Source organism: Melozone crissalis, unplaced genomic scaffold (genome assembly GCF_028551555.1).
Source record: "Melozone crissalis strain CALT ecotype California unplaced genomic scaffold, PUWL_Pcris_2 ptg000034l_1, whole genome shotgun sequence".
NCBI classification, from domain to species: Eukaryota; Metazoa; Chordata; class Aves; order Passeriformes; family Passerellidae; genus Melozone; species Melozone crissalis.
Window position 1 is genome coordinate 25,868,816 of NW_026535812.1, and position 27,918 is coordinate 25,896,733.

General features: G+C 48.7%; 1 long non-coding RNA gene across 3 annotated transcripts; it reads right to left on the bottom strand.

Annotated features, from left to right (window-relative positions):
• Positions 1 to 470: 470 nt before the first annotated feature.
• On the bottom strand, positions 471 to 27,717 carry LOC128940999 (uncharacterized). Of its 3 annotated transcripts, XR_008483324.1 has the most exons (6): positions 27,688 to 27,717; positions 20,403 to 20,609; positions 17,569 to 17,652; positions 7,352 to 7,549; positions 933 to 1,167; positions 471 to 557 (listed from the first exon to the last, which is right to left on the bottom strand). It is a non-coding gene; the product is annotated as an uncharacterized LOC128940999 (long non-coding RNA). The 3 variants fall into 3 exon arrangements; XR_008483323.1 differs by lacking the exons at positions 471 to 557; positions 933 to 1,167 and adding an exon at positions 2,971 to 3,033; XR_008483325.1 differs by lacking the exons at positions 471 to 557; positions 933 to 1,167 and adding an exon at positions 2,971 to 3,033 and having other exon boundaries at positions 7,352 to 7,563.
• Positions 27,718 to 27,918: the final 201 nt, after the last annotated feature.

Below are 27,918 nucleotides of genomic sequence, written 5' to 3' on the forward strand. Positions count from 1 at the left end.
CCCCTTTTCACACATGGGTGAACCTAGAAAATCATTTAGAGTGGGAAGCACGTGAACCACTTCAGTGAACATCAGGTAATTGTATGTTAGAGGCCTTTTGAAAGGTCATCTATTTCTGGGTAACTTTTCCAGCTGCTTTCTTTGTGAACTGAAGCTCAGGGGCACCGAGGGAAGAGCAGGGTGTCTCTGCACACGTCTGCAGCTCCCTGGCCCTGTGATTCCTTTGATGTTTTCTTTCCAAGGTGCCCATCTCCACCTGCTTGTGCCATGTTTGTATCACTCACCTCTCCTGGGAATGGCTGAGGTTTTCAAACACACTGCTCATTAGATTCTACACTTTTCTGAAAAAGGTTTGACTTTCCAGCAGCATCAGGATATGAAAAACAAGCTGAAAATCACAAGACACACAGACAGACTCACAGACAGAGCAAGCACTGGAGTGCTGGTGAACCTGCCCGTCCATGGCTGCTCCCAGAGCATTTCTCCTACAACGAGGATTCCAGGGGGGCTCACGCTGCAGCTTCACCTTCTCAGCACCACAAATCTGGGCATTATTCCTAACAAACCAATAAACTTTGCGGTAATAAATAAGAAACTAAAACATTAATTTAAATGAACTGACAAGTGTTACAGCCACAAGATGGTAATACAATCCCAATTTCCATTCAAAACCAGACAAAAACCATCAAGCAACACTAAAGAAACTTTATGTTCTTTAGTAATTCAATTTCAACTACAGAAGTGAATAAATTTGTTTTATACTAAGAATGGAAGCACATAGAGGAACTTCTCTAGATAAAATTTCTATTTTAGCAGAGATTTAAATTTCCTAAACTGATCTTGTTTTCTGAAAAACAACCCAGAATGAGAAAAGAACAATGACACTCAGGCTGCACATTCATTAAAGTAAAGGCTTTTTAAAAATTGCAAACCTGGCAATTGAGGCCGTGATTTGTCCTCCTGGGAATGCAAGTACAGTCAGCTCCCAGTCCCAGATTCCTAACTGCTGCTGCAGACACTGCCCAGGTTCTGCCACGTTCGCCTGTGCAGGGTTCTGTTCCTGAGGCTGCATTCCTGGGTCCTGACAGAGCCACCACACAGCTCCAAACACGGCAGCGCTCAGGCAGACACATGTGCACCAAGGCATGTGCACAGAGGCAGGGATAGCTGAAATTTTAACTAAGGAAAGCGTAAGTGACATATCCATTTGAGAAAGTGATGGTTGTGCAGTGCAAGGGCATCAGTGCAAGCTCCAGAGCTGCAGCCAGCAGTGCCTCTGCTGCAGGAGAGCAGGAGCCCAGCTCTGCCCCGTGCCTTATAATTCTTTTTACTAGTTATTGCAGTTACTGTTTGGAATGCGCTTCACTGCGGAGGCAGCAAAGCCCCATGGACATTTGCATGAAAGAAACATTGATGTGACTCTGTTAAAGAGACCAAAAGGCATTTTGTGGTTTTTTAGGTTTGCCCAAGTCCTGTATATTTGTATTTCTTGATACTGCTGCAGAGTATAGGAGCTATTGGCAGCTGTGCCCTGGCACCAGCGCTGGCCCTGGCAGTCTGTGCCAAGGTCATGGCCAGCAGCCCCAGAGTGGCCTCGCTGACCCTGCACCGACCTGCGCTCCCATCGCCACACAACATTAACTCTGACTTATCCATGGAAATGAACAATTTTCCAATGGCAGAATGGACTCAAATTGGTGATCTTGGCAGGCTCCAGCCAGGTGAAAGCTGACCCTGTTACAGTGCTGTGAGCACAAAGGAACGCCTCAGCCGTTCTTCTGACGTGGAACGGGGCCATAAAGCAGCTCTGACCCCCTGGCACTGCCAGAAAATCCTACACTTACGTGTCTTAAACCACTCTAGGCTGAGCTTGTCCTAAGTCTCTGATCTCTGCATGTTACTCATTCCAATGCACACTCTAGGGCTAACCACAGTAGAGAGAAAAACAGCTGAGGACACAAAACACCAGAATAATTTTAAGCATTCACTATTAAAATACTGTATAAATTAAAAATGCTGTCAGCATTTACACTAAAATCAAAAGCATCCCTAGTTTTAGGCTTTGTTTTACATTTCGTGCTGAGTTCAACAATAAATATTCCATCACAAGAACTTAGTTTGAACGTTCAGCAATTTTTAAGACTGCCCAAAGCGAGTTTGAAGCGGGCCTTTCCCAGCAGCCAGAGCTCGGGGGGCTGTGTGGGACTGGCAGCGTCACCCACAGCCTGCCTGTGGCAGGGGGGCTCCAGGGGCACGGATCCCTGCGGGAGCCAAGGCCGAGGGTTGCTGTGCTGGCTGCTCTCACCAGGCCCAGCAGGGCCCAGCTGCCGTGGCTGTGGCAGAGCTCCCTGCCAGCCGTGCCAGGAACATCACCCCGAGCTCGTGTGAGCACCCAGAGGCGCTGGACGCTGCCTGCTCAGGGACGGCTGCCCGGCACCCCGAGCCCCTGCGCAGAGGCTGCACTGCCCAGACACTGCGGATGGCAGAGACGGCTGAGCCCAGCACCTCATCACCAGCTCTGCCTGTTCATTAGTGTTAATTAGTGCTCCCCAGCCCCAGGAAGCAGCAGCGCTTCACTTCCAGGGGAGCCGCCCAGAGGATGCACCCCTGTGGGTGGGACATGGGGAACGTGGGCCGTGGCAGGTGGGCACTGCCACGGGTGGGACTGGGCACGTGGGATGTGGGCAGCACGGCAGGTGAACCACGGGCATGTGCCCATTGCTGCCTCGGTAATTGCACAGACTTCAGGACCAGAATTTCTCATCCAGAATGCCAAAGAGCAAATCTCCACACTTTCCTGCAGTAGTTAAATCTTTTCTTTATTTATCAGGGCAATATCTTTCAGGAATCAAAAGCTCAGGCCCTTCCTCCCCCAGTGGTGAGCCCATGTGGCACAGCACCAGCCAGCCCCAGGGATGCCCCTGCAGCACTCACCCTCACCATGGCCAGGCTCCCAGGGCTGCTGAAGCAGAGGCTTTGGCAAGTGCTGTCACTCAGAAGGGAGTGTACCTGTCCTATACGTTTGCTGATCCCCTGAAATGAGAGATGAAATGAAACTCATTAAACTATTCGAAGCAAGGACTAAAAAAAAAATTACTCCAATGAGGAATGCATTTAAAAGCAATGATACAGGTATTATCAGCTAAAGAGGCTGCTGTCTCTTCCAGAACTTGCTGCTGCTGACAAGACCTTAACATGTCAGCTGGTATCACCACTAACACCTGAGACAGCAAACAAGAGCTAATCCTTACACCCTTCTTGTGCTAATGACTGCAGGAGATAACTGGTGTCCCTGGCAAGTGTCCCATTTAATTCAATTAACTCCAGCCGAGCCCTGCTGACTGCGCTGGCAGTGTCAGAGAAAGCCAGAAGCCAATCTGGAGTCAGATGGTAAAACCAAGGCAGTCTCCACCATCCCTCTGTGGGCCAGTCCCCAGCAGCCGAGCCCAGGGCTAACAACCAACCTGGCATCCACAGCAGCTTCTCCAAGAGAGTGTGCAAAAGCATCATTTTTTCCTGAAAATGCTCAACGTTTTTTTTCCCTGAGAAAATGCAGGCAACTAATTTTGCTTATTTATTCTGAAATGCTGGGTCATGTGTTGGTTTAAGCAGCAGTTTCACAGTGTTCCCACCCCCTTCCACGGGTCCAAGCCAGTGGGAAGATCACGTTTCTCCTAACACAAGGCAGATGTCTGCCAGCTGATCTGGGGGCACACAGAGCTGCTGGCCCCTCCAGGGAACCCTGACACTTGCAGAGATTGAGGTGTCTGAGGTATGAACTGAAACATTCTGATAAACATGAAAAATAAACTAACCATGAAAAATTAAGCTGCAGGAACAACTGGTATATCCCCTCAGTTGATACAATTTCCAGGTCTGTTTGATGATAGTAAAAAAATACTTTCCAAATATTTTCTTTTCCCTTTGAACATTCTTCTGCTGTGAGCTTCAACAGGCAGTGATGTATCTGCCAACTCATATTATTCAGTTAAGAAGTTTTGAAATAGAAAGAGATATGCAGAGAAGTTTCCTTGGTGGCACTTTTGAAGTGTAAGTCTGGGATAGCAGGTAAAATCCTGAGATGCCTTTACACTGCCAACATAAATAGAAAGTGTATTTAAAGACCGGAGATTATCCATTCCTTGACAGGGCTGTCATACCTACTGTGTTGTCAGGTCTCAGTAACACTTTTATTTGAAGGTCAGTCCAGCACAAATAACACCCAGAAAAGCTCTTCTGCTGGAAAACAAAGCATTCAAACCTTCAAAAGGAGCTATAAGGACCTGTATGTGACCATCAGCTTGGACATGTCTCTCAAGCAGCAGGAGCCAGTGGAGATTTCTGAAGCTTCACTGAGCTTCTTTGTGGAAAACTTCGTTCTGGTGTTCCAGTCATCCCCCAGCCTTTGCGTACCCTCCAGGATGGCTGAGAGCACAACAGGGAAGCCCAAACAGTTAAAATGTCACTGTGTTGCACCTGCAAATCCACTGGAGAACAACAATTCTCTGCAAATCAAGCTCAGCTGCTCTTCAGCAACTGGCTTCCAACTCAGAAAGCTGTGTTATGGGTCCACTCATTAACATTAAATACATGTTTAAATAAACTTCTACATCCTATGGACATTTTTCCCATGCCGTGGCTCCATTGGATAAAAGTGCTGAGCTCCTGGTACAGATCTTGGCACTCATCTCCCATTTGTCCCCATCTATGTGTTTGGTATTTTCCAGAAAAGAACCAACCTCCCCACTGTGCTGCAAACCCAGCTGTGCCCAGGTATTTCCAGACAGCCCAGGCTATTCCGTCAGGCACCACTTTTACACCGGCACAAGGTGTACATCCATGAGGAATAACATGCGGAGACCCGAGCTGTGCAGAAATACTTGCAAGCAGAAGAATGCCACAAAGCGCAGCCACAGCTGGAACTCCCACCCCTGCCAGTGCAGGAGTCCTGGGCAGGCTGGGCTCAGTGGGGCTGCAGCCCAGAGCAGGGTGCATGGAGCACAGCACACAGGTCCAGGAGAGCACTCAGACCAGGCCAGCACAGCGGGACAGAGCTGCCATCCTTCCTGGTGTGTCCCAGAGAGCCACAGGTGGCCGCTGCCCAGAGAACACTCCAGTCCTTCCTTGTGCTTACAGGCACAGGGTGCATGCCTGTGGCATCCTGCAATCAGCAGCCTTCCCCCTTCATACCCCCAGCAGGACTGTGCTGAGCCTTATCATTTGCCAGGTGGGGTGTCAGCCAAGGGGAAATTGCGCCTCATGAGGGCCGGTGCCCACGTGAGCCATGTGTGTGGCAGCAGTGGGACAGCAATAAAAAAATTGCATAAAAACCCCAGGGCCTTTCAAAGCATTTCCAAATGCTGCCCCAATTTCCCTGCTGTGTGTCAGGTTCTAGGAAGCAGCCACCCACACAAAGCAACCGTGGAGCCACATCTAAGACTGCCTCACCTGTGCTACGGAAAGAGCTGACAATGGCATTAGCATGAAACTAAAATTAGAGGCTAATTGGGTTCTGCAGTCACTGAAATTGATGACAGCTCAGTAATTAACATCCCTGGATTTTCTTGACTAAAATAAACCTAAAATCTGCTCCCATTCATGCTTCTCCCTGCTCCACGAGCAAGTACTGTGTGAGCCTGGCCCGCTCTGCACACAGGGGAGTTCTGCCACCTCTGCCAGGGCTTGTGGGGCTCCCAGCAGTTACCGGGGCAGGCATAGCCCTAGGAAGGGCTGTGTATCTGCAAATCAGTGTCATTTCACAGAAATGGGATGTGATATTCACTGCCAGGGTGTGGGAACCATCACCGGTGCAGAACAGACACGACACCATCCAGCAGAAACGGGAGAGGCCATGGCGCCGTGTCACCGCACCTTCGTGCAGGTGCGTGTGACAGTGAAACCAGTGCTGCTGCTGCTGCTCCAAGGAAAACGGGGAGACACCAACATTAAACAGTGAGGGACTAAAAGCATCTGCTCAGGGTGTCAGTGGGACACAGGCCCAAGCCTCTATCAGTACTCCTTGAACGTGAATCAGAACATCTTCTGTTAAGGCGGGCAATAACACCTACTGAAAGGCACATGAACCTTTCACTGGACCTCCCTGGGGTGCATCACACATTTGGAGCACGGAAAAACACACCCTATTTAACTGTACAAGTTATTTTCAAGTTGAATGGGTTGTTGTCCAAGATCCATAATGAGAGACCAAATGCACTGCCATCACAGCTGCAAGCTCTGCCTTAGACAATGTGCTGAAGACTTGCTGTGCAGGATATGGCCACGTGCAGCCTCTTTCAGGCTTTCTGTGTATGTGTGTGCCCACCTGGCTGTGCTGTGCTCACCTGCCCTGCGCTCATCTGCAATTTGTGCAAGAGTTCTATGGTCTCATTTCTAGTTCATTGTTCTGTACAATATTTGGAGTCTCTGATCCATAAAAACATCTTACAGTGGTACATTCGGAAAAGCCACGGCATGCTTCTGCCTCCACTCACAGCTGAAGGCTCTGACTGCTGACAGAGCTGTGCTTCCGAAGCCAGCCCACCTTCTGTCCCTTCCTTCAGCACCTGGCTTGATTTTGCTGTGGCCAGCAATTTTATCTGCGCTCTCTGGTCGAGATGTTGCCTGTGGCAACTCAAGAGAAGCTCCCGGTTCTGCTGCGACCCACAGGGCAAGGAAGGAGCATGGTCTGAGGCCTGCTCCCCACGTCAGCTGTGATGAACCTGGGTCAGGGCTGCCCCCCTGCTCCTGCCCTCAGAGGGAGCTCACTGCCATCACCACACAGCTCCACTCTCCTCCTCCCTTCTCCCACACTTGCTGCAGGCACGAAATGTTCCACAGGCTCCCACAGCCGTGCCTTGGGCATGCCAAGTCCATATGCTGCTGTCCCTTTCACACACATTTCCAAAGGGCAATAAAATTCACTCCTTGGAGATCCCCTTCTCTGTGCGCTGTTCATCAAGCAGAAAGAACAAACCTGGCCAAGATGGCCACAAAAACATGTCATTGTTTAGAAAGGCTTCACTTGACACCCAGAGATATCAAGTATATTATTTTGGGGTAAAGTAGCATAACCAGTCCTATTTCCAGTGCAATGTGCCTAACTTTTTCTTAAGTACTTTAGTACTCATTTGGTTTACAACTCTTGGTGTGCCGGGAAGAAAAATGTCTGCATGTGTATTATATATATTATACTACAGACATCCATTCCTTCCACCATTTATATCAGTATTTCAGCCTATGATCAGAGCACTCTTGGCTTTGTTCCAAAACTCATCCCCACAGATTATGAGCAAACGAGTTTCTGCATTAAAGTCCCCAGCTCCCGCTGTGCCAGGCTGTCCCTGGCAGTCACCTGTTGGAGATGTCTGCGCCGTGCTGGCTCTGAGGGCACCACGATGTTCTGCTGTCTCTCCGTGGGGAGGGGGGCACAGGGGCTGCAGTCCCTCCCTGTGCCTCGGGGTCCCTTGTTCTCCATGCCCCCCTCTGCAGATGCCATCGGGCTCTGCCCCGGGAGCATCATCACGGCAACTGAGGCTTCAGTTACAGCCGGCTGCAAAACACAGACTGTGAACAGCATGGACTTTAAGTGCCAGATCTTTTCTTGACTGATGCTCACAGCTGATGGTGAGTTCATATTTCAAGGTAACATCACATTCATCAGTGTCACAAACAATCGCTGCCTTAAGAATCAACAAAATCCTTCTCTCCATTAAGTCTCACCTGAGGAATCCCCACATGCAAGGAATGTGTCTGACAGCTCTCTGGGATGCCAAGGCATAAGCAGCATAAAGACCCATGTGCTGGGTGAAAGCTCAGGCCCAGGGCTGGAAATGTCCTGCTGAGCAGCAGCAATTGCAGCTCACGTCACAACATTCCCAACAACAACAGCTGAAAATCCTTGTTTCAAAGTGACTGAATGTTATAGCCAAAGCTGAACTCTTGTACTCATCACTGCAGCAGCCTCATGGGGCTCATTCCCCTCCCTGTCCCCTAACATATGTGAATTATCCTCCCAAGTAGCTATTTTTTTACCAACAATATGGACATCTTTTCAAAGGCAAAGCGGAAATCCCTGCAAGCATTTCTGGTACTGCTTCCAGTCAGAAATAATAATCTGATCCACAAGTGAATTGCATTTCTGTTGCTGAATTCCTTTGTACAAGTATCTTTGCTTTGAAAGAGTTTGGCAGCAGTGAGGCACAGGCTAATTTTACTTATAAGGTGTGAATCAAAGAAGATTTGCAAGTTTCTGAGTCACAGAAAGGAAGCGTCTGTGGCCTTTCACCACTGCTGTCAAGAGAAAATGTCACGGTTCAGCTATTTTAGATGTGATTTCAGACCGCTCACTGCGCCCTGCAGATCCCATCTCCCACAGCTCACGCTCTCCCCAGGGGACCGGGACAATTCCAGTCCTCTCTGGGGCCTGGGGAACTCCCAGCCTCGCTCAAACCCGCTCTGCTCATGGCTGCATCACCGCGGGCTGCGGTGCGAGAGAGCTGAATAAAATATTAACTTGGCAGAATTCAGCAAACACTTTGTGGAAAAAGGAGTGACCAAGGAAAGGGTGAGCTACTTCCACATCACACAGCACTGAAATCCCTGGGAAGCTGAGGGCCTAAGCTACAAACACTGCTGCAGCAGCAGCAGCCAGGTTCCAGGGTCTGCAGCATGCCTCCAGCGTGACTCTGCTACCATGCAAACAAGGGTCTGTAATCAACCACCTCCTCCTGTGCTGCCCTGCTGCCAGCAGAGCTCCCACCTGAGGCCAGGCTGTCCTGAGCGTGGGCACAGCTCTGCTGCACTGGCTGTGCTGGCTCCAAGGAGAGCACACAGGTGCTCTGCACCTTCCTCCAGACCCAAAGATCTCACGGCCTCCGAGACGCTGCTGAGGCCAGGTTTAGTCACTGGCTACACCCTCCCATGGGAGTTCACTGTGCCCAGGAGAGGAGCTGGGACAGCCTGTGCCCACATGCCTGGCAGCAGGGCCTCCCTGTGGCGCCCAGGCTGATGTGTGCAGGTGCTCCTCTCACCTCTTATCTCTTTATCTGCTGCTCGGGGCAGAGCCCATCTCCTCCAGGCCTGCAGGGATGCGCCAAGGACCGGCGTGTTACAGCACGTCACTCCAGTGCCACGCCTGCTGCTCTCCAACTCCAGCTGATCCTTGTGATGCCCTGTCCCCAGCTCGGGGGACAACACCATCTTCTGCCTCAAAACAGGTCCTCGGGGTTTGCAGACAGCAGGCATGCTATAAAAGCTGCACAGCAGGAGTGGGGGGCCCTCCGCCTTCCAGCCATCTGTGGGATCTGCCCATTGAATACACGGATGGATTCTCCCATGAAAGTCAGTATTGGGCATGCTTATCTGGCTTAATTATTTCCATTCACTGCCACCTTCAGCCCCATCCAGCACAGCTCCATGGCTCCACAGCCACTGTCAAACCAAATTCTTCCCCAGTAGTCTGTGGAGATGTGTATTTGTCATCTGCAATCTATTCCTTGATTTCTGGCATGTGTTTTCAGTGCTTCCTCTTGAAAGTTTTTCAGATTTCCCTGGGCTTCTCCCTAACCTCTGTGAGCAAAGTCTCACACAGTTCAGTTGTTGACAGCTGTGTCAGAAGAAGTTTTTTTGGGTTTTTTTTTACATTCCTCTTGCTGCAGCACACGAGCCACTACACAAAGGGCTGCCTGGCTGTGTAATGCACCAAAATGTGGAAAGCAGACCATGTCCTCTGAAAGGAGGTTTTGGGGTGTTTAATTCTTTGTGATGTTTTTCAGAGATAATTGCAGCTCCACACATGAAAATGCTGACAAATACAAGGCAGCTGAGCAAACAGGTGAAAAGCTTTAAGTACTGAGTTGGATTAAAATGAACCTCTCCTCCTTTTCAGGACACTCTGCATTTTGGTTTCGCAGTAAAGAAAAATCCAGTTAAAAGGAAAAAAAGAAACTTACTTATAATTTTTTTTTCCCAAGCAAAAGATAGGAAATGCAGAGGACTAGATTGATATCCCTTTTCTGCCAGGCTGAACTCAAATCTGAAACATCTGTTCACATAACTTGAGACAAGCTCTCCCAGTCAAATAATGTAAGCTCAAACTCTTCCTGCCATCAGTGCAGAACTATCAGTTAACTTTTTGTGGAAGCCTAAGAATCCGGACACTTCTCATGTTCCTTGCAAGCATTGAATAATGATGGGTTCTCACTACCAGCAAATCACTTGCAAAGAGAAATTAGCACCTTTTCCTAGTATTCTAAATCCTAAAATCTGCCTTTTTTTTTTTCTAGAACGACACTGCACACATTATCCTTCAGGAGTTATTCAAACTGGGCAGTACCAGGTATATAAAAGAGTCTCTCACCCAGCACAGAGGGGTTAACTCAGGTGATTGCAGATATCAAGGGCAGGGGAAAATATTCTGTTTTCAATATAGAATCACAGACTGGTTTGTGTTGGAAGAAACCTTTAAAAACCATCTTGTCCCCCAACCCCACCATCAGCTGGGTCACCTTCCCCTGTCCCAGGCTGCCCCAAGGCTGTCCTGGCCGTGAACACTTCCAGGGATGGGCAGCCACAGCTGCCCTGGACAACCTGGTCCACAATTCAGCTGCAATCTGCAAGGCAAAGAGTGGGATTTTAGCTGAAAGTATTGAGACCCAAATTTGCTTGCAGAACTTGCATACAGGCCTGGTTTCAGGGCTCACACCCCTCACTGCATCCCCGCGCTTGGCAGAAGAGGACCTAAGGCTCGTGTAGAGCTGCATTCTCGTATAAATGCCTGGGCATAGCTAAGTAGAGAAGAAACATGTCTTTGGCTGTGCAAGGACAGGAGATTCAGAAGCAGAGCACTGGCAGATCAAGCAACAAGCCCCAGAACTGAGCACTATCCTGATCCTGTTCTTGTTCCTGCAGCCCTCCAAGAACTCTCTGTGTTCAACATACAGAGCATGAGCATGAACCCCACCCTGTCAGACAAACAGACTGGAAATCGACGTTCATCTCAGATTCTGCTTCCAATTCTGTGCGTGTGTGTACAAGTCACTTTGTTTCCAGGCTGTTTTCTCCAGCCTCACGTGACACGATGAACAAGCAGGGACCGTTCCCAGCTACAAACCTGCACAATGTCCCAGTCAGGTTACTGGATTGGAAGTGAAGGGCTCTGGAAACCACAGGGGAGAAGAAAAAAAGAAGAAAGGGAAAGAAGAGAAAAAGCAAAGCGCACGCAGTCACGGTAGGCAGCGGCTTTGCCGTGCCGGCTGTCTTTGCCTTCTCCCCGCACGGCGGCAGATGGAGCCCTGCCTCCCTGCTCTCGCCACAGACGCTGCTGCTGCTGCAGGGACAAACCTGCGGGTCCCGGCAGCGAGCTGGCTCACCGCCCCTGCCCGCTCGTGGAATTCTCTCAAACCTGTCACTAACAAAAGTATTCGACTAACCGCAGTACTGCCTTTTCTTCCATTTACGCATTGGGTATTGTTTCTTTCCTTTGTTAACTGACATCAGGATTACACGGAATTCACCAGTTTTATTTCTTTTGCAAAATAAGGAAGGACAAGGTTTGCTTGCCATACTTGGAAAGAACATATGGAAATTTGTGTCATGGCTGTGAGCACTGGAGACTTCTTACCCAGAGGATTTTACAGGAACCAAAGGTCAAGGGATCCATGGCTCACAGCTCTGGTGCCTGCAGCTCGTGTGTGACAGCAGGACAGAGAAGGGATGAGGGGACACTGGCCACCGTTTGCATCTCTGCAAGATGGGAAAAATTATAAATGTGTATGTTGATTTTCTCTCCCCACTTCCATCTCCAAGTGCTCCTGCAAGTGACACCAGTACAGCTGCACAGGTGCCTCTGGAGTCATGCACCACTTGGTCAGAACTTCCACTGCAGCCCCATCAAGACATGTCAGCCAGGTCTTCTACAGCAACAGCTCACAAATGGAACATTTCAGGGCAGTGAGAGCAAAATCCACAGAATCACAGAATATGCTGAGTTGGAAGGGACCTACAAGGGCCGTGGAGTCCAACTCCTGGTCTTGCAGCATCACACAATGTTCCTGAAGGTATTGCCTAAATGCTCCTTGAACTCTGTCAGGCTTGATGCTGTGACCACTTCTCTGGGAAGCTCGTTCCAATGCCTGACCACACACTTCTTTTAATATCTAACCTAAACCTCCTCTGACAACTTCAGGCCATTCCTTTAGGTCCTGCCACTGGTCACCACAGAGAAGAGATCACCTTCTGCCTCTCTTCCTCTCCTCATGAGGAAGCCGTAAACTGGGATGAGGTCTCCCTTCAGTCTCCTCTTCTCCAGGCTTAGCCCTCAGGCAGTCCTCACCTGGCTTTCCCTCAAAGCCCTTCAGCATCACTGCCCTCCTTTTGACACTAACAGCTCAATGCCTTTCTTGCATTGTGGTGTCCAGGGCTGTTGCCAGCCGTGAGGTGAGGCTGCCCCAGCTCGGAGCAGAGCAGGGCAATCCCTGCCTTGCCCAGCTGGTGCCCCAGACAGCCTGGCCCTCCCGGCTCGGAGCAGAGCAGGGCAATCCCTGCCTTGCCCAGCTGTGCCCCCAGCTCGGAGCAGAGCAGGGCAATCCCTGCCTTGCCCAGCTGTGCCCCAGACACGGAGCAGAGCACGGCAATCCCTGCCTTGCCCAGCTGTGCCCCCAGCTCGGAGCAGAGCAGGGCAATCCCTGCCTTGCCCAGCTGTGCCCCAGACAGCCTGGCCCTCCCGGCTCGGAGCAGAGCAGGGCAATCCCTGCCTTGCCCAGCTGTGCCCCCAGACACGGAGCGGAGCAGGGCAATCCCTGCCTTGCCCAGCTGTGCCCCCAGACAGCCCGGCCCTCCCGGCTGCCAGGGCACTGCTGACTCATCTCCAGCCCTCTGTCAGCAAGGACCCCAGGGCCCTTTCCAGGCGCTGCTCTCAGCACCTCATTGCCCAGCCAGCCGCAGATCCAGGGGCGCCCCATTCCAGGCGCAGAATCTGGCACTGGCCCTTGCTGAACTTCACAAGTGTGGTGATTGCCCAGCCCTATAATTTGGTGACGTCTTTCTGCCTTTGAGGCCTCCCTGCCTTTGAGGGAGTCAACAACTCCTCTCAGTTTTTATCGTCTGCAGACTTGTTTAGTATCCTTCCAGTCCTGCACCCAAGTAATTTATGAAGATGTTGAAGAGCACAGGGCCAAGGGTGGAGCCCTGCAAAACTCCACTAAGGGACTGGTGCCAGTCTCATGCCACCCTCTGCACCTGACCGTGAGCCAGCTGCTCACCCATCCCACGACATGTTTATCCAGCAGTGAGATGGACAGTTTGTACAGAACGATGTTATGAGAGACAGTATTAGAAGCTTTACTGAAATCTCAAAAGATTACATCAAGTGACTCTCCTTGATCAGCTAGGTGGGTTACTTTGTAATAAAAGGAAATCAGGTTTGATAAGCAGGACTTTCTTCTCATAAAGCTGTGCTGGCTTAGACTGCTCTCTCTTTTTTCTGAATTTTTCGGAGGTTGGTTTTTTGGTTCAGTTGGTTGGTTTAAAAGTGCACCATGCACATCCTGCTTCATTCTGCTGCACATCCAAGTGCAGGCTTGACTGTATATAAAAGCAATCCATGCTGCCAGGGAAAGCTATCCTCAAAGCCAGTGTGCAACCTGTTGTTCTCTGGAAACATGTACTGCTAGACAAGCAATATATGAAACCATATTTTGTCTTGTTTTAGATTCTTTGAAGAAGACTATGTTATGTAGGTACGAAAACTGAGAATATTGCAGTTACACAAGATGCTGGAGATTATATTTGCCAGCAAGGTAACTCAATATACATCTATTCTGGCACTCAATAATTGAAGACAGGCCCCCAGCAGTGAACTGCAGGATCATCTGCTCACAGCAGCAGCAGCTCCCCACACCAGAGAGGGGCCAAAACCTTCAGCCAGGCACTCACAACCACACGCCTCATCTGCACAGTCCAGCTTCAAAATGTGAGTGGCCAGTGGTTTTAGCAGTACTGATTTTTCATTTCTCCAAATAGAAATTAACAGAAGAAGGGAGATTAGACACCCATCCATGAAGACAAGGAGTTTCTACAGATTAGCCTAGAAGTGACTGAATTTCTGAACTCAAGACCTCATGCTGCCTCTGATCTGTATGAATCCATGAATTCATACAGAATCCATGTCCCACCCCTACGTGGGTAAAAATCTAGGTAAGGACTTTGGCATTTGATCTTTACAAAGCAGAAGCTAACAACTGACAAATTAAATACTTTGGAGCAGTGAAAATTAAACAGTGCTGCAGTCACGAGTGTTGGCATATGGAAAGCTGCCACTAAGCTAATAATGGAATTGTCTGCCACAGCACAGAGGGAGTTCCCGGCATCCCAGAGCAGCCACACATCTGGAGACTGGAACACAGCCATTAGCAACCTATGTTTAGGTAGCACATTCTTGCTACCTTGCTGCCAGCTGCTCATCTCTCACCACAGGCCTAGGGCAGAGGCTCACAAGCAGTAACGTGGCACTGGGGACAAACTGGAGCAGCCTCATGCACAAAGGAGGGTTCCTCAGTAGAACCCTGCCTGTCTGCATACACCTGCTTTACTCACCTCACCAAAAAATGGGCAACTGGCTCATCTGTCACACTCCTGCATTTGCACACTCAGGACACCAGCCACTTTCACTGGCTCTTTCAAGAACCTGTGGGGAGTGTAAGGTGCTGGGGGATGAATGTTCCTGGCTCACTCCAGCCTGGCCCCTGCACAATTTTCATGCGTGCAGCAGAGCCACACTGCTCAGGAATAGGAGGAGAATCAGAGCCAGGAAGTGGAAGATGAACCAAACACGCAGATCTCACTCACAACCAGAGACAGAGAACGATTTCCAGACAGGTGGGCATGGAGCTTGCACAAGGTATTCACCCATCAATGAACGACAGAGAAAACAGAATCGGGACCGTGGATGCAGCCAGGCAGCAAACAGACCACTCCCCAGCAGCTGCTGCAGAGGGAGCCCAGGCAGGGATGGGAAGGCCAAAGCGTGGCCTGTGCTGCAGGAGGCACAGCAAGAACACGGATGTGTGGTGGGGCTGTGGGAGGAGGAGAGGCTCTCCTGAAGCACCCAGCACTACACACACAGCGCTCCTGCAGATGCCAGTGAGGCTGATCCACAGCACTCCCCGCTGCAGCAGAGAGCTGGCAAGAGACAAGGAGCGCCAAAGAGCAGAAGGGGGATAAAACACTAAAGAGGAGAGGGATGTAAGATGCTGGAGAGATGTGCATGAGTGTCTAAACACACACAGGAACAAGCTTGAGTATAAAGAATGGGCAGCTTTAGCACTGAATCACTGCTTCTCTTCCTGAAGTACCTGCCTCATACTTGAAAAGACTTTGAAGGTACCAAGCTGTAGAAAGCTGTATCACTGCTGAGCAAGCTGGATAGCACAGGTGAAACCAAGTGGAAACAGACCAACCATGCCTGTTAAGGATCCACCACTCTATAGAAGAGCCATTCGTGCTGGCTAAAGGTGGCTGTGAGAAGATCCTGCTCCCAAGGATGCAAAAGGAAATGAAATTCTAAGAAGATTCTTGGCAGTCCAGTTCTGTACCCACTGACATCCACTGCAAGGGGTATTTGTTGGCTCAGGAGATGTATCATGGGTGTTGACAATGACTACAGCTCGCTTAATTAGGCCATCTTGCCTCTTTGACAATAAAAGAGACCCGAGTGTCTCAGATGCACCAAAGCAGATTTGTGTCCCAGCTGCCCCCTTCAGAACACCTGTGGAAAAAAGGTCTTAGGATCAATCAATATCTTGTTCTCCAAGCTGCTGTTCAGTCAACCCTGATACTAATTGCTCATAGCAATGACAAATGCACTAGAGTTCTGGTGTATTCTCCAGAAAAATCTACTCCTCTTTGCCTGCTACTGTAGCAAGAAAATAAAAACTCAAAAAGAATCTGCATGGTCTTCTGTTTAATGTTCAGTGCTTCCTGGTCAGAGGGATGGTCCTGCACCTATTGGTTTTCCCAGCAAATAGACCTGCTGTCTTCCATGTGTGCAAGCCTCCAGCAGTAGAATTTAGCTGACAATTTATCCCTTCAGACACTTCACTTACTGGTACTGCATCATCTGCCTGTAGAATAAGGCTTTAACATCCTGTCTGATTGGGAACATGAGCTTCCAAAAGCCCAGAGCTGCACCAGGTGAGCTTGTTGTTGGCCTTTTGAAACCATTCCTTTGAGCTGGCCAGAGCAGGAGTTTGACTCCTGCAGCACTGACTGCAGGGACACACCTGGGATGGACATATCTTCGGGACTGGACAGGTTCTTCCACCCGTCACGAGGAAAGGATGGCTTTTTCCTCGCTCAAGCTATGCATTACTGTGGCCAGGCATAGCAGGGAACACCTCTGGAGGCCTTCTCTTTCCTCGGCACAGGCTGACCATGGCCAAAATAGAGGATGGCATCCTGGCCTTCTCTACCTGCGGCTCGTGCATTTCCTCTGTCTTTGGCAGCTCTCTTCCGCTGCCACCTTGGTCTCTGCTGCCCCTGCTCTATCTCCAGCAGTTCCCAGCACAGCAAACTGTGAAGGGCAGGAGACAGGAGGAGGGAGCACTGGGAGGCTCATGCACTCTTCTCCCTTCATCCATTTCTGGGCAGGTGACCACGCACAGCAATGGTGTCAATCCCACTCAGGGCAGCAGCTCATGCATTAAAATAGCAGCGACACTGACAGTACTCACAAGTCTCAGAAAAGAAAGGTGATGTGGAACTGGCTTGTTAATCTTTTCCATGACAGGAAACACTTCAACCTCTGCTATCAGCACAAGCATTGTCTGCTCCCACCACGCTCTTGCCGTACTCCATCCTGGGACCACACAAATAAAGAATGCCAGAGTGTTACTTTTGCCTTCTACAGGCTCAAAATGCAACAAAACTCAACCCTCTGTTGTGCTTTGCAGGCTCCAAAGCAATCAGCTGCTCAGTTTATGGTGTCACAGCCCATGCATGTTTCAGCCTTCTCAGTAAAGCAAGCTGGTCACCCAGAGCCGGCTGCTGCAAGTGCCACAGGACGAGTGGCCTGCCCAGGGCCAGGAGCCCTTGGGCCACCGGTGGCCACCAGCCAACCTGCCTCAGCCAGATAAAAACCCTCCATTTTCAATACAAATACATAACAACTGAGTAAAGAGGCAAGGAGTAAGAAGGGAAACCAGCTCTCACAAGAACATATGCAGCACTAGCTTCAGCTCCCATTTTTCAATTAGTTTTCTGCTTTATGGCCCTCAACACAAGAGGAAAAATGAAGGTGAGCTGCAGAAAGCAATCAGTCTCTCAGTTTCTCATGCACTCACACCAAAGCAGAGTTTGGATCAAGGACACCCTCAGGAAGTGCTGGAAAACACATCCAAAGCTTTGTGAAGAATTGCTTTTACGGAACACAGGTTGTTTTGGAAATCACAAGCAAAAGACACTGAAGTGTAACAAGTTTTTGAAAGGTCAAGAGAACATTCCTATGGCATTTCGTACAAGATAAAACCTTATGACTTCAAAATGTGAATCAGGAATACCATAAAGAAGCCTTACCGGAAATCACAAGTGAATCCTAGGGACTTTGATCTAAGCTGGAATTTGGCTGCTTCAAATCTTGCTGCAGAAAGCTTCATAACCCTGAAATCAACAGAAAGGACACAGCAATAAAGTACATATAAGAATAAGACCCATTGGGTCTTTTTGGCCCTAAATCTGATTTAGTAAAACCAGGATAAGATAGGATGCTAGCCTTGGCTTCAATGGTTCTGAGCTGTCCCTCAGATAGCATCTGTAGTAGAGGAGCTGTACTCTGAAATTAAACAATGAATTAGCTATATTTTCTAAGGATCAAATTCTTTGTATACTTCTCACTGAGAGCTGACTCAAGCAGCCTTCTCTTTAGTGACTGCACAGTTAGATTTTGGGGCATCATGTACTTCCATTGGGCCAAATTGCTACAATTTGCCTCTTTATTTCAAGAGAAGTTTTTCTGGGGAAATAGCAGTTGCAGTAATGAGCTATCCCTGGGGCCCCAACAGCACAAACTGTAGTTCACTCTAACATACCAGCCATTCCAGATTTCACTCTGACCTACCTTATACACAGGTGGAGGTTCCATCAGCTAAAATTTCGCTTTGTGCAGAAGGTGATTGTCTGACACACATGCAGCACCAGCCTGCACAATGGCTCAGCAGCCCCTGGGCTCTGGCTCTCAAGGCTGGGAGAGGGCTCCAGTCTTGGGGTGTCACAGGTATCAGATATTTGTGTGCATGAATGAGGTACATAGTTGCCCCAAATCTGGTATTTGTATGTGCAGCTTGGAAATATAAAATCAAAAGTTTTTATAAAAAAATTTGCCATCAAAACAGGAAAGCAAAAGAATATATGGGCAGAAATCTAATTTCAAATGACAACCAATGCATGTTTGTTTTATGGATATCAGTTATCAACATAGGCCTTGAAAGGCACTCCGAATAAAGCAGGGATGCCCATGGCTTTCCTTTTTGCCCAAAGACAGCCCAAAGCAGCAGCTTTGGTCATTTGCTTTCCAGAGTTTCTCAGGTTATGATGTAAGGAGACAAAAGACATCTATGACTGATCACTGCCTCTCTGCCCCTTTGTACTTTCATCCCCCTCTCCACCAAGTGCTTTTTTTTAACCTTTTCTCATGACTGACTGCCTACCTGCTATGCCAGTCCTGGCTTTCCTTCCGGATGGCAAACATCCATCTCCTGTCTGCGCTCACTTGCAGGAAGCAGCAAGCCTGCTGCCTCACTCCCCACAGCACTGGAACAAGTGACATGAGACTAAGCTGCACTATAACCACCAATGTACCTAATCCACTGAAAACTGTGGGGCCAAGTTTGCACGACAGGCTGCTTGCAGAAGTCTCAGACTTGGGGTACAACAGAACACCAGTTTTAGGTGGATGTTGTGTGCTAGATGGAGGCCACTCATTCTGCTGTTAGAGGCACGTGAACACAAAAAAACAGTGTTAGACTCAGCATTAGCAGCTGACCAATGCCACGTCAGGAGAGACTTATCCTGTAGCACCAGATACTGAAGTCTTTACAGAGCATGCCACCTCTGGATCATAAGATCAGGAGACACAGACACACTGTAGACACAGACACGCATAAATAAAGCCCAGCCAAAAAAAAGAGTTACAAAGACATCCTTATTTCCATCATGAGACCTAGGCCAGGATGGAGGCCCTATTCTATATGCCCCACAGTTATCACTGCCCTCTTCCTTTGAGGGCTTCTCCCTTCAGTAACCCAGCACCCTCTGGAGTGAGAGTCATGAGCTGTCTCATCAGGCCACAGCAAAGGCCAGCAGAGAGCACCAAGCCTAAACCTATGAGCCTGAAGTTATTTGAAGACAAAAGCACACATAGAAAAACCTCCCATTTAAAACACGGGTTACAAAAGCCAAGCAGTTGTGCACTGTACTGCAATCAAATGCCATCCTTATTCCGTCACAGCTTGAAATAGATTGGGTAACAGGCAAACAAGTGTAGAAATCCTGAGCTGCTGGCAGTGCCCACGCAGCAGGCAGCGGCACCGAGGCTCGCTCGCTTCCAGCTGGCCAGGGAAAGCCTCCACGATGCTCCAGGGGATGCTGACTGTCAGCACACCCCGAGGAACCTTGCTGCTGAGCTGCACATTGCAAAGGCTCCACAGGCCCCAGCAGTGCAGGCTCACCCTCAGCTAACAGGACACAGGCAAAAATGCCCTTATTTCGTTTACCCAGTCCATAGAACAAAAGCTAGGCGCATGATTCATGGTCTTCCCAGCTCTTCTGAACCCCCTCTGTCAAGCCTAGGTAGTTCTCCTATTTTAGCTGCTGCCGGCACAGGCTTTGTTAGTGCTGGAGGCCGAGGCTTTGTACCAAGCCCCAGGAGTTCAGTACATTCTGTTCACAGTGCCAAAGGCACTGAATAACCACTTACATTTGCATTTGCCTAAACATAGCCTAAACATATTGCAAACAAATAGCAGGAATAAGTTTAGCACTTGAGGCATAATTAAAAGCTAAAAACACACATCAATAATTTGGTCCTTTTCCAAAAAGACCAGAAAAAGCTAATAAGAATAATTGAAATAGTATTTTTGTACTGCAGCAAAAAACAAAGAATAAAAAGCCCGAGATGTTTGCCAAGAATTTTAAAACCTATTTTTAACCAGTCAGTACATTTTATGAGCTTATCTGTAGATAAGATAAGCTGCTAAATACCATTTCTGAGGTTTAGACTTTTTGCTACAGGCATGTGCAAATCTCTGTTGCTGCCTGCGCCTGGCTGTTTTCCTCCATGTAGCCGCAGCAGGATCCCAGAGGTAGCCAGCCTCACAGCAGAGCTGCTGCATTATGAATCAGATCATGCTCACCGAGGAAAGGAGGCTGGAGTGCTGCGGGTGGGCTCGAGAGAGCCAAGAGACTCGGGGCGCTATTCTTGGCAGCGGCAGCGATTCACCGCGTGACCTTGCGAGAGTGACTTAATCCCGGCACGGCTCCGCTCCCGCTCCCCTGTCAGACCGCGGCGCCGCCAACGCCCGCGGGCTCTCGCTTTGGGAAGGGAGAAACGCAGCGAGACTCTATGAAAAAGAAAGGAAATGATGCAGTGCATGAGGATGCAGTTACGCTGCTGATTTCAAAGGCAGCTTGGACTGCGTTTGGAACAAAGACTCTAACCCATGTAATAAAAGAGAGATAGTGTTAAAAAAAAAGAGTAGCATCTCCTTAGTTATTTTATCCCTCTGGGCATTGAACGAGGCAGATACTACTGCAATCGAACGCCTGTGAGGTGTCTGGATGCTGCAACACCTGATGAGATTCATCCTCCCAACATCCCTGCATGAGCGGAGGAGGAGGCTGAGCCCTGTTTGGTCTGGAGCTGGTGTACAGCAGAACACTCCCACAGTTAAAGACAGCCCCTGTCGCAGTATGTGCGATGTGCAGAGCGATGTTTCACCGCAGCTCCGCCCGGTAACAGCGCAGGACGCAGCCCAGCCGTGCAGGAGAGATCCCCGCTCGCCGCAGCGGCCCGGAGCTCGGCGCTGCCACGGCCCCGCCAGGCCGCCCCGGAGCGCGGGGCCCCGCGGGGCGGCAGCCGGGCTGCCAGGCACCAGAGCTGCACTGAGGCCATCTCGGCCGTGCCGGACAGCGGGCACTCAGGGGCACGCCCGGGGCCGCCCGCAGGCCCCTCTGCCCCGGGCACGCCGCGGCCGCGGCCAGGCGGGCCCGGCAGGTCGGGCCGTGCTCAGGGCAGCTGCGGCCAGGCCTTCCCTGGCTCTGCTGGCAGAGCATGGGGGCTGCGGCACCGCCAGCCCGCTCCCTCCCCGCCGACAGCAGGCACCCACGGCCCGCGCCCTCTCAGCTCTGTCCGGCTCCCCCACAGTGCTTCGGCTGCTGTCCGCAGCCAAGAGTGACTTCGGGAAGCCATCAGCTCTGCTGCTGCACCACAGCAGGATTTCATTGCTTTGGACAGAAGGCTCCAATTTGCACATCTTACCCCCACATCCATACTTCAGAATCAGAACACACCACAAATCACACCTGGAAACCGCCTATTTAATCCTAGAGATATTTTCCAACCTAAACAATTCTATGAGTCTGTAAGACGGCTCTGCCTGGAACACCGGGCTCAGCCTCCCTGAAGAGGCTGCAATAAGTGGGAGTTTCCCCGAAGGAGAAACCAGTCACCACCTGCCGCGTTCTGGGGTCGGGGCTGGTTGTTTTGTATCTACATTCACAAGGCCGTTGTCATCAGTTATGCATGTGTGTGTCAAAGCTGTTTTTCAAAATACTGCCAGCCACAACAGCTGAGAACACGAGTGCCGTCCGATTGCCACATCCAGTTTCAAAGCCCAGGCAGATCCTAGATTGCATCCTCCAGCCTGGATTCGCAGCTCCACCTCAACATGCCACTGCATGCTTTATTGGAATGAGCTGCCTCCTCTTCCTGTGCACCACATAATCTCACACTTGCTGATTTCACTCCTTTATTCTAGGTTAGCTGTACCTTTGCTGAGCAGAAATACTGCAATTCCAAGGAAAGCAACAGCCACAAGTCACTTCAAACAGTGACATTAGCCATGACTGCTAACACATGGCATAGCAAGGCTGCTGAGCAGGGACTGTCACAACCATTTTACAGATAGGAGAATGAACCACTTCAGAAGACAAGGATGCAAACTGGCACTGTCCAAGCGACCAGATTAGCTGCTTTTGAATGCCAATAATCACTTGCGTTTGCTCTCCACTTACCACGGAGCACATGTCAGTGACTCACTCTCCCCTCTGCCCCTGAACAGCCACACCTCTTCTCATCTCACCCCTTTATCGGTCACACAGTTGTCCCTGTTATTGGACAAATCTGACAAATCAGTTACCTGATTAACTCAATTTGGATAAACTGTCTACCTCATCCAGACTGAAGTGGTGCACAAAGGGAACTCCTATTTGAAGCCCTGCTCTGACACAGACTATTCACTGAATCCATCTTTGTTTTCTTTTTGATATTTTTAAGTGTTACTTCATTGTAGTCTATCTTTTTCTTAATAAATTTATTTTCAATATAGGAAGAGATGCTTCTACTAAGGTGTTTCTACTGTTGTGCTGAAGCCATGGAGGAATTCAGGTGAAGATATCCTTTGAAGTGTATTCCAAACACTGAGCCCCATCTTGTCCTTCAGAAGCACCTGACAAGTGCCATTAGTCAGTGCTGCTCTATGCTCCACCACCGTCCGTGTGCAAGAGCTGGAAATGCTCCATGGGCAATATGGGATGCAACAGAGCAGCAGCCACTAGGGCAGCAGACACTCGTGTCTGCCTAGCTGGGTGGGGATACAGTTGCACACGTGGTTTTTTCAACAACAGATAAGTGTATGCCTACAAATACACAACTAGCTTTTCAGGTGGCAGCTTTTAGGGAGCTGGCAATGAAGCACAGCCTGTTTCTGTGGCCAACACCTGCTTGTTGATGACAGAAAGGCACAACCAGATGATGCAGCTGCTGCAGGACAAGTCTGATCAGCACAGCCTTGCATTCAGTCAGTGAACAAACCACCCATGCACCTCCTGTTGCCCACTGAGAGAGATTTAGACTGCTTTGTTTGTCCAGTGCTCCATCCCACAGGGCTGATCTCTGGGGAGATCCCACGGCCTCTGGAAGCACAAATAATCACCACAGATCTCTGCTGCTGGTCCTGCTGATGTCAGGCTGATCAGGGAAACACCTGACTGAAAGGTGCTTTCCTTTGCCCTAGCAGACTGGTAAACTGGGGTTGAAACTACTCAAAGGTAGAAAATAGATAGATAAAGCCAACTAAAACAAAGTTGTGTTTTCTTATGCAAAATCCCAGTAGTTCCCACTCACAGGGCTGACAGCTGCTGGCCCGTCTCCATAAGCAGGGACTATTGCTGAGGCTCTCCAGAACTAGCCTGGCAAACTGGAGGTTTGGGGTTGTGCAAACTGACTCACACTTGGAAGTGAGCAGAAATCTGTTCTGCCTTTTTGATAGTGAAGCAAAGCTTCACCAGGAAAGATGCTGTGGGCCACAGTCCACACGTCGCACTTGCAAGTGGAACATGGGCCAGCCTGGGAGGAACATTGCCGCTGCCCAGCAGAGAGCCGGGCTCCGCTCCCTGCTGCCAGCGCGCTCTCTCTGGCAGCCTGGCCCCACGGCAGGGCAGGAGGGCTCCTCTGCCAGGGGCAACGGCAGCACTGAGACTTTCTCCAGACTGAGAGGTGAAACAGCTCTACATCAGCAGAGCATTTCTATACGCTCCTGTTACAGAAGGGAGCACTACAGTGTCTTCTGTGCTGTCCAAAGACACACATTGTTGCCAAGATGCAGATTCAAATTAACTCAAAGTAAAAATAAATAAGTACCAGTCACTGCTTTACAATTCAAATTCATGTGAAGAAGCCAAACTCTAAATGCAAAATTAGATCAACCCAGATCTTGTACATAAACAGACCAAGTTTGCTCAATCTTGGATTCGTGCCACTTTCAGTGTTTTTCTAGTCTTGCCATGCTCATCCTAAGCCAGGGACCCAGGGAAGCAATGTTTCTGATGAGCTACAATCACACACATCCCATGGTGTTCCCCTTGTATTTCTGCTCTCTCTCCCCACAGGTACAAGGGTGTTTGGAATAGCCCTGCCTGCTTCAGGGCATCACCTCACTGCTGTCTCCATGGTTTATAGCACTGCCAGGCTACAACTATTCCACCTGTATTTGTCATGCCAAGAGTCTCTCTCAAATGGAAGTATTTGGACTTGTGTAAAACAAATCAGGTAGTTTTAAGAACAGGGAATAAGACAGTGCTTTAATTAGACAAACATTAGCCACTGCAGCTTCAGCAGAAGGTTTGGCCAAAGCCAAAGAGGAACAAAACCCAGAGAGAAGTATTGAGGAACGATTGTACTGCACACCCAATGCAGATTCTGCCCTGAGGAATTATGTCAGAACAAGGTTAAATATTTCACTGGGACAAATACTTTGCATTTAATATTTTTTTATAAATCAATCTGCATAATGTATGCTGGCATCCTTTACATTTCAACTTTGCTTATAGTAATAAAACTAACTGTGCAAATCATCCTTGGCTGTATGTTATTTTTACATTCAAGAGCATCGAGCGATAGAAGCTTGGCAGGACAGATCTAAGAGAGAAAAAAAGCATTGTACTTCCCAACATAGCAGAACAACCCTGATTTTAAAGCAGTAGGATGAAAATGATTCAGCCTACAGTTAAAATTAGAGGTATGGTGAGATTTAGACTGCAAGTGAAGTACTGAATTGAATGTGTTTTTACTTGACTCCAACAAGCTTTTTTTATTAGTCCCTGGTAAATGAAATACTAGAAACTTTAAAAGTCTGTGAAACAGTCAAATCCACATGGTGTTTCACGGAGCAAATGCCACCTGCCATTGTCAGCACTGCAGGAAAGCCAGTGGTGCCAGAGCACGGGAGCCACAGGGGGCAGATGCCATGGCTCTGGCTCCCTGTGCCTCTGCTCGCTCATCCCCTGCCTCCAGTGCCGCGTGGGAGAACGGGGCCAGCCGCAGTCAAAGGAGAATGGCAGCAGCAGCCGTGTGCTCAGGTGGAACACGACACCCTGCACAGCCATCAGCACCTGGCTCAGAGCCACCCTGACACCCTTTTCTGTGTGTTCTGGGGCTTTGTTGTGCTCAAGAGACACTTCTGGAGCCTCTTGTAATGAATAACTACTGAAACTCATCCCAAATATATGTATATGTACATGTACATGTATATGTATAAGTATATGCACATGTACATGTATATGTAAATTTTTTAATAGACGTAAAGAAATATAAACCCCACAAGCATTTTGAATGCTAAATGAAAAAAATCGTTAACTGGAAGAGTTCACTAATCCAAATAACCAAATCAAGATATTCCCATTCCCCTCCTCCCATACACTATTTACAGCCATCAGGAATGTGTCACTGCTCAGCATTCCGACCCACTGCCTCCGCAGGCTTTTCCTTTCTCCAGCAGGAAATCCTCCAGCTGGCCCTACTTTGTTCTCTAGAACATTTTAAATTCAGCTTATTTGCATCAATTGAATGTAGGTGCATGCGGGCATGTGGTACCTGCATGTGGGTGTTCCTCCTGGTGAGATTTCCTTACTTTCAATTTCGTTACGAGCAAATTAAAAGGAAAAAAAAAGAGCAATTCCTTCAGTGATTTTTCTGCCATTCTGCAATATACACACACACACAATTCTTTAAGAAATATAGCAAACAACAGCCACTGCAGGACTCTGCCCTTCCCAATTGGATTGACCAAGTCCTGCCTAAGTTTATGGTGAAGGGTTTGCTCAAATCAGTGTTGCAGATTTCTCCTTAACAGGAAAACTTTTGATTTCCCCAAGCCTTTATGCTTAGAAGCAGTATTATTTGCAAGTTGGTGTCATACCATACCATGGGCCAAATGTTACCCTGCACATGGATTCCGTGGAAACTTAAGGAAATGCATATTGTGTCTCTCTCAAGCCTCCTTGGGGAAGCAGCATGCCCACGATGGGCACTGGGCTTTTGGGGTAAGGGGCTTGATTCCAAGGGCAGAGGGACAGAAAGGAGGCACATTATGGCTGAGCAGGAAAACTCAACCCTCAGTCTGGCTGTGGGTAGAGTTGAAGGGGTGAATCGCTCTTGTTTCAGGAGCAGTATCTGGGGCTAAAAGTAGTAAAATAGGAAGTATGGCAGGACACTTGCTAGGCAGAGTATCCTTGGTTTGGTTTGGTTTGGTTTGGTTTGGTTGTTGTGGGTTTTTTGATGCTCAGCAGCTATTACCACTAAATAGCAGAACCTGTGAAAATACAGAGAATATAATTGCTTTGCTCTAAGAACATGAGCCGCGTTTTCACCAAACAAGAAAGTACATGTTGGGTTGTTTTAATTTCTGGTCTAGTTGGGCATGTCTTATCTCTGGCTAAAAAAAATGGAAATGCATAATGAAGGCAGCCAGTTGTCTTGTAGGTAACCAAACACAATTCCCACCACAGGATAGGATTGTTGGCAAGATGTGGTATCAGTACAGGGAAACTTAGTACTGCCAGCTGAATAGATTTGTCAAATTTGTTTCTGCAAAATGTTATGTCTACAACTACTAGAAATAGCACAGCTGAGTGATAAAACTTAAACAAGTGTGAAAACATATTTGCTTTATTTTCAAGTCTGTTTTCCTTGTGAACCTGACAGCATTTTGTTTTCTCAAAGTTATGTTTCATGTGCCCAAGGACTGCACTTTTCCACCCCCTACACCTGTATTCTCATAAACAGCAGCAGTGCTTAAGCAGATTCTGCAGCAGCTTGTACAGACTGAGAAGGCAGGCTTATTGGACCCTTTAATCTAAAAAGAAATAGGAATAAAATAACGTTATATAAGAACATTGCCCCTAAAACAATGAAGTGCTCTTTAATGTCGGCTTGACGAGACCTGGCCCTACAAAGACTGAAAGAATTTTCACATTGCCAGAACCTTCCTTCCATGAATAGGCACTGATTTCATGTACTACTTTAGGATAAGGTCTTAGAGGACACTATTTTTAACTATATAAAGAACAAACATGTCTAAAACACCTTAACCTTCCAGCTGAAGCTACACATACTTTAAAGGCATTCTAATATATGCATAATCAATGTGTACATTACTCAGCAAAGGGTAAACAGCAAGTGTTGCAATAACTCTCCTGTCACTAATTTTAATACTGTACCAAAATATGCCACAGTAAATTAACTAGTACATTTTGGAGCGCCATAAATAATTAAAACTAATATTATAACTGGCAAAATGAATGAAGCAAGAACATTTTGTAATCCAGTGTTCTTCCTACTCGACTTCATAATTTTCTAATTTGTGTTAAACACTAAATCTGATCCTGTCTGAGCACAAAAAGGAATTTGTTCATATAATTTACTAATTTGGAAAGTAGCTTGGTTGGAAAGAAATTGAAACCTGTTAAAGCCTCCACACTCTGTGATAGAGCATCTGTCCACATGGCACACAGCACAAACTGCTCTTTGGTCACCAGTCCCGAGGTGAAGCCAAAGGAAGCACAGCTCAGCAAGCGAGAACCACCCAGGACAAGCTCTGCTGCCGAGGTGGGACATCAGCCCCGAGGAGGAGCCCATCCTACCTGGTCTCCGAGGATGCAGGAGAGAGACGGCTCCTGCAGCCATCCATGCGACACGAGTGGGTGTTCCACGAGCCGCAGCAGCACCGCGGGCACGCACGGCTGTGGGTGCAGGGCACAGGCAGGACAAACAGGCTCAGCTCAGCACATCGAGTTAGACCCCTTCAGCTTTTGACATCTGCAGGTGAGAACAGACAGGTGAACAGCGCAGGAGTGACATCACTGTATCTTTTA